Source organism: Salvelinus alpinus, chromosome 5 (assembly GCF_045679555.1).
Source record: "Salvelinus alpinus chromosome 5, SLU_Salpinus.1, whole genome shotgun sequence".
Classification (NCBI taxonomy): Eukaryota; Metazoa; Chordata; class Actinopteri; order Salmoniformes; family Salmonidae; genus Salvelinus; species Salvelinus alpinus.
In genome coordinates, this window is record NC_092090.1 from 39,088,208 (window position 1) to 39,095,597 (window position 7,390).

Sequence of the window (7,390 nt, forward strand, 5' to 3'; positions counted from 1 at the left end):
TGTCTGCTGAGAAGCCAGCTGTGCTGAGCCAAAGAGGATGTTAGCTGATTTATCATTTGCTAGGTAGGAGTCAGAGTTGTGTAGTTTACGACCATGGAACAAAGTTAGTATTATTACCGGCGGTAAACTTTTTAAAGTTACAAACAAAAGATAACGACCGTAAGCGTTGTAATCGTGTGCCTGTTATGGAAGTGTTTGTACAGTAAACAAGCAAGGTATAGTAGCTAGTTAATGTTATTCAGAGATGGAGATGTTCCTTGACGCTAGAGAAACTAGCATAGCTAGTTAACAAAATGTGTTTAGGCCTAAAAGGCGACCCGTAGTTTCCTGTTTAGCAACCTGGACTATGTCGCTGCATCTGCAAGGAGAGGGACACGTGTGCTGTTAACAACTCACAGAATCATGTCCCGGCCCGTGTGATGTGTCACCACGAGGGGTGTGTGACCATTTAAACAACTTGCTAAGTTATGTATCCCTTACATAACTTAACAATTTAAATAAGTTATTTTGCTTACTTGTTTTGCCTTTAGGCACATTGTATGAAATGCCTAACGTTTAGCTAGCTTTATTTAGTAGGAGGTTAGCCAGTTAGTCAGTCAGGTGTAGCAAGCTGACCTGCCTGCTTGTTGTGGGTGCGTTCGTAAATTTGCTCTGACTATCTACTCCGATTTCAGAGAACTCTCGTCAGAGTATGCAAGAGCTTTATGAAGTTACGAACGCTCAACACCCGTTGAATATGGGCGTCGGCAAAAAAACGTGATTCAATTGTTGCCAGCAGCACAGTTAGTCACCAAAGCTCTGAATAATATGAAAACAGCCTATGGCGAGTAAAATGGTCAGAGTGAGGTGTTCTCTCATTTGTGTCTGGAAGTAGCTAGCCAACGTTAGCCAGTTCGCTTGGGTGATTGACTGCGGTTGTGAGGTCAAAACGCTCAGATCAACCCTACTCTTCTTTGGCCGGAACGCTCCAAGAGTGAAACGCTCTGAATTTACAAACGCCCAGAGCGTGCTCTGGCACTCCAGATTGAATTTACAAACACACCCCGTTGCTTCAGATTTTTTTAAACCTTTAACTAGGCAAGGCAGTTAAGAACAAATTGTTATTTACAATGACTGCCTAGGAACAGTGGGATAATTGCCTTATTCAGGGGCAGAACAACAGATTTGTACCTTGTCAGCTCAGGGATTTGATCCACCAACCTTTCTGTTACTGGCCCAATGCCCAATGCTCTAACCACTAGGCTACCTGCAGCCCCAGAAATTGATTAATGTACACTGCCAAATGTCCATTTAACATAAGGCAAGGCCTACTATTCCATCATAGTTAAATCACATTAACAACAATGTAGCTAGACATGAATCAGTAATCAACCACTGTCCATGCATATATAGAGTGTCGGCAGTAGTTACACAGAGCTGGGACCGGGCATTAATGCATATAAACTAAAAAGTCAACAAATACGGGTGTAAATAAAATACATTTTCCTGATATAATCTACATTATGCAGGGCACGCATGCATGCATTGCATAGTGTTGTGGATGTCATCATGTCACATTGTTTTTTTGCTGCAGGGCGTCCAGTGAAGAGGATGAGTTGGGGCCGGGGAGCGAGGAGGAAAGCTGGCAGCCAGCAGCCCACCGATGTGGAAGCCTTTGACCCGGAAGTGGTTGCGGAGGTCAGAGAACTCTTCAATAAAGTCAGGACATATGTCAAACCGGCCAATGAGGAGTGGTGTATCCCTGACCCCAGTGAAGCACTGAGACACCCGGCCCAGGACTACGTCCTCCTGCAGACCCTGAAGACGTCACTAAATGAGGTGAAGAACCGACTTAGCGATAAGGATCTGGAAGTCTGGCACCAACATACCAATTCCACCAACCATGCCGGGAGGTCATTGGTACTGTGTGATGCCGAGATCTGCACTCAGGCCTGGTGCAAGTTCTATGAGATCCTAGGCACCTTCTGCCAGAGGAGGCGTTGCAGAGCAGGGAGCTGAACACTGTTCACCTGTGTGAGGCTCCAGGGGCTTTCATTGCCGCTCTGAACCACTACCTCAAAACTAGCGAGCACACGCTCTACTGTGACTGGAGTTGGGCAGCCAACACACTCAACCCCTATCACAAGGCCAACGGAGGGGGCACCACCATCACAGACGACCGCCTCATTGCCAACACGCTGCCCTGGTGGTTCTTTGGCTCGGACAACACAGGAGACATCATGAGCCAGAGGCACCTGCTGGATCTGCAGAGCTTTGTGAATAACATGCGCAGTATTGATGTGGTGACGGCGGACGGGAGCTTTGACTGCCAAGGGAACCCTGATGAGCTGGTGTTGTTGCACTACTGCGAGGCTGCGGCCGCACTCTTCCTTCTGGGCCCATGCGGCTCGTTTGTACTGAAGATGTTCACTCTGTACGAGCACTCCTCCGTCTGCCTGCTCTACCTGTTAACTTCTTATGGCTGCAGGGGCAGTATTGAGTAGCTTGGATGAAAGGTGCACAGAGGTGCCCAGAGTAAACGGCCTGCTCCTCAGTCATAGTTGCTAATATATGCATATTATTATTAGCATTGGATAGAAAACACTCTGAAGTTTCTAAAACTGTTTGAATTGTGTCTGTGAGTATAACAGAACTCATATGGCAGGCAAAAACCTGAGAAAAAATCCAAACAGGAAGTGGAAATTCTGAGGCTGGTCGAGTTTCAACCAAGATCCCATTGAAATCACAGCGAGATATGAATGAGTTTGCACGTCCTACGGCTTCCACTAGATGTCAACAGTCTGTAGAACTTTGTCTGATGACTCTACTGTGAAGTGGGGCCGAATGAGAGGAGAATTAGTCACCACTGCCATGAGGTGACCATTCTTTGACCATGCGCGTTCACATGAGAGGGAGCTTCGTTCCATCGCTCATCTGAAGCCAATGTAATTCTCCGGTTGGAACGTTATTCAAGATTTATGTTAACAATATTCTAAAGATTGATTCAATACATCGTTTGACATGTTTCTACTGACTATTACGGAACTTTTGGACATTTCGTCAGGTTTTAGTGAACGCGCTTCGTGACTTTGGAATTGTTTACCGAACGCACTAACCAAAGTAGCTAATTGGACATAAATAACGGACATTATCGAACAAATCAAGCATTTATTGTGGACGTGAGATTCCTGGGAGTGCATTCTGATGAAGATCATCAAAGGTAAGGGAATATTTATCATGTAATTTCTGGTTTCTGTTGAGTCCAACATGGTGGCTAATTTGACTATTGTTCTGAGCGCCGTCTCAGATTATTGCATGGTTTGCTTTTTTCGTAAAGTAAAAAAAAAATCTGACACAGCGGTTGCATTAAGGAGAGGTATATCTATAATTCCATGTGTATAACTTGTATTATCATCTACGTTTATGATGAGTATTTCTGTGGCTATGCAAAATCACTGGATGTTTTTGGAACTAGTGAATTTAACGCGCCAATGTAAACCCAGATTTTGTTATATAAATATGAACTTTATCAAACAAAACATACATGTATTGTGTAACATGAAGTCCTATGAGTGTCATCTGATGAAGATCATCAAAGGTTAGTGATTCATTTTATCTCTATTTGTGCTTTTTGTGACTCCTATCTTTGGCTGGAAAAATGGCTGTGCTTATTGTGGTTTGGTGTGACCTAACATAATCGTTTGTAGTGCTTTCGCTGAAAAGCATATTTGAAATCGGACACTTTGGTGGGATTAACAACAAGATTACCTTTAAAATGGTATAAGACACATGTATGTCTGAGGAATTTTAATTATGAGATTTCTGTTTTTTGAATTTGGCGCCCTGCACTTTCACTGGCTGTTGTCATATCGATCCCGTTACCGGGATTGCAGCCATAATTAAACTGCTGCTTCCGCTCCGTCAGCGTTATTATAAAGTGCTAGGATAATAATTATCTACAATTTCAGAATAATTTGATGAGTATAATATGAGATATTCAGTGACTGATGGCCACATCCTGGATTTCATTTTGGTGGATCTCTCATTTAGTATCAGTGAATTGTTTAATACAAACTTCTGCATAAAAATTTCAAGCCAGGCTTGAGCTGTTCTTCCTATTCCTGTGTGTAGGTGAGTTCTCTGCCGCGGGCCCGCTGGTTGTCTTGTAACAGTGGCCCCAGCTTGTTGCAGCGTTACGGGTCGGAGGCCCCTGGGCCAGAAGAATCAGATGGGCTCCTTTAACCAGCGGAGGGAGCTGCAGGCCCTGGTCTGGAAGGAGCGTGTTGGGAAGGGCCGCAACGCTGCCTGGGTGGAAGGGCACGGGCACGGGGGCATGCTGTGTGCTGGCAGGGCCGCTGGCAGAATGTCATATGGACACCTGGTTTGTGATAGTGGGGGCGGCCCTCCCTGTAGTCAGGAATTCACCATTCTGTGATGGGGGTTTATTGAACCACCTTAATTAAGTATTGGAGCAGGCATGCCCTAGGCTCAGGCATGGACAGGTCAGCTGCCTGGACTCTGGTCCCTCCCTGTAGCTCCTGCCCAATGGTTTGTACCACCTCCATCCTCTCTGAGGTGGCAGCCCTATGTGACATCACTCCCTGCAATGGCAAGGGAAACAGAAAGTGCCTAGTCTTTGGCAGAGCATCGTGTTGGGGGGATTTTGAGGAGCAGGCTGGGGGGTTGGCGCTGGAGTTCCGTTCTGAGCCCTCGTTACCACCTACTCTGCTTGACGGGGAGCCACAATATCAGAGAGACCTGCTGGGCTGCGTCCTGCTCTCCCTGCACCGCATGGTACCCGGCGACGCCCTCCTGCCCCTCCTCTCTGCCTTTACCCGCGTAACCACGGCAACCGTCCTTTGCCTCCACCTGCCCTTCCGCTCCTTCACCTTCAGGTGTCCTTCTCCTCCAGGTGCTGCGGGGGCGGTGCTGGTATGTGTGGGGTTCTGTCCAGAGGCTGCCGCTCGACTCCTTCCCCACCTCGGTGACCTGCAGGAGTGTATGGGCTGCCTGGCCAGGGGGGAGTAGGACACTGACAGTCTGCCTTCTGTTGGCCAGAGACAGGTACTGCAGTTTGTTCCCATGGAGGAGCTGCCCAAAGGAGAGCAGACAGTGTTCCTGTGGACCATGAACTCAGCCATCGCCCATCAACGGCTGCACCTGCTCATGCAGGCTTAGCTGGGGTCAACAGAGGGGCTCTGGGTGTCTCGGGTGGATTGTACCATATGTAACCGATGTGAAATGGCTAGCTAGTTAGCGGTGGTGCGCGCTAATAGCTTTTCAATTGGTGACGTCACTTGCTCTGAGACCTTGAAGTAGTTGTTCCCCTTGCTCTGCAAGGGCCGTGGCTTTTGTGGCGCGATGGGTAATGATGCTTCGTGGGTGACTGTTGTCTGTGTGCAGAGGGTCCCTGGTTCGAGCCCAGGTAGGGGCGAGAAGAGGGACGGAAGCAATACATAACCTGGCCTGAAGACAAGCACTGACTAGCTAATTTCTCTAGCCCCTACAGTGTTGACAGATGTGAAGGAAGTGGATGGGTGGAAGCTCCCCCTAAACTTAATCCCATCTGGTCCCTTCAGATCTATATCACAGAAGTGGGATGGGGTTGTTTTTGGACCTTGCAACTTTCATTATTTAATAAGGGCACATTTGGTCCCTGTTTTGATGAAAATTAGAGGCAAGCAATGCGAAGTACATTTATTTGATATCTTTTGATTGGTGCTGTGATTATTTTTTTTAATGATTGTCAACAGTTAATCTGTTTGAATTAGGACAACATTTGGTCACATTTCCCTGGGTCTCTGATCTAATGTATTTTTAGGACAGCACAATAACTCATGTACTGCTGATTCAAGTTATTTGAAGTAAAAAATACTTTTCATGTTAGTTTCACTATTAAATAAAAACATTATCATGCAGTTTGTTAGGAGTTAAAAAGCCTTTTTTGTGTAATTTTCCTGACACTGTCTAACCAGAAGTGACTAAATACAGTAGATTGTGTGACTGTGTTTTTACCTGGGGACTGCTGTGAAGGCTAGCAGTGCATACGCTGTTTCACTCTGCAGGGGTTTGAAGAAAATGTAGTCTTGCCTCTACTTAGACCCCATTTACACCTGATGTTAAACTAAAAATGAATACCTGATTATGTAGGATCTGATAATGTCCACGGCACAGCTGGCCTTGAAATGTCTCATATCAGTCTAACCTGCATTTTTATGTTTTCTTTGGAATGATGCATCCAGTAGAACAGGTAGCCTATGTGGTCAGATACTTTATTGAAGAAAATGGTTGGACCGAAATGTTGTGCTTTGGGTTTTGGGAACGTGCTGTGCAAGCCAATGTGTCCACGAAATGTGTTTTATATATACTTTTGTATTGGTTTTGTACATGTTTTGTTTGCTTTTGAAAAATACTATTTAATTTTTTATATTTATGTTCTGTTGAATATTTTAAGTGATTATATTTTTTTGGTGCAGGTGGTATTCCCTCAAAAAAATATTAACTTCACTGAATTCTTACCTCGTTTTGCCTTACTTTAGTCTTCTTTAGTGAACAGAAACGGAGGAGAGTTCGATTATTTATTTTCAAGATATTCACAACAAAGAGCCTGGAACACAGCCATTTGTGAATACCAAGAAAAGTCTTCATTAGCAGAAGCTGTCAATCCTGGTGTCTACTTCGGGAAGAGGGTTTTCAAAGGTTTACCAAAGCGAGTGAGAACTCCCAGGGGTGCTCTGTAATGAACACAAGCTGCTGAAATCAGGGTAAAGAAAGATACTGGGAGATGAGTCCTCTTTCTCTTTGTTATGCTCTGAATTAGTTTTTATAAAACCATCCAAAAGCACAATAAAGCAAACTTCTGAGCTACAGCCCCGAGCCTTGTTTATACAGTACCAATGTACTGTCAGTACATGTTATAGGTAGATAATGTTCAACACATTCAGTTTGTCATTTTCACATTCTTCCTCTATCTCTCTCACGCTCTCTCTCTGTTCCCCCTTCTCTTTCTCAGCCCTCCTCCACTACAAACTCATCTCTGTTGATTTCCATAGCTGTGGAGTGGAGGGCTTCAGTGAGTGTAGTGCGATCTAATGAATCGTTTTAATGGAACCATTGAATGATTCCGAGTAGAATCCCTGCTTTCGCTACGATTAACCAAATCCACTCACCATCTGTGAGTGAGGGTAGAGATGGGGTTTGGAAAGGGGGGAGAGTAGCCGAGTCGGCAGCTTTATGTAATATTTGAACAACTAGCATCTCCCCTGGCAAAATTCACATGCCAGCGACTACTAATGAAGGACTGAGCAGATGTCTGGATGAACAGAAAAGGAGAGGGAAACAAGCCACCCCTCTGCAGGTTCACTCAGATCAGAATGTGTGTGTGCATGTGAGAGAGTGTTGAGGCAACAGC

At 45.3% G+C, this 7,390-nt stretch overlaps 1 pseudogene; it reads left to right on the forward strand.

Moving 5' to 3' along the window:
- Positions 1–1,589: 1,589 nt before the first annotated feature.
- Positions 1,590–6,010, forward strand: LOC139575293 (cap-specific mRNA (nucleoside-2'-O-)-methyltransferase 2-like; annotated as a pseudogene).
- Positions 6,011–7,390: the final 1,380 nt, after the last annotated feature.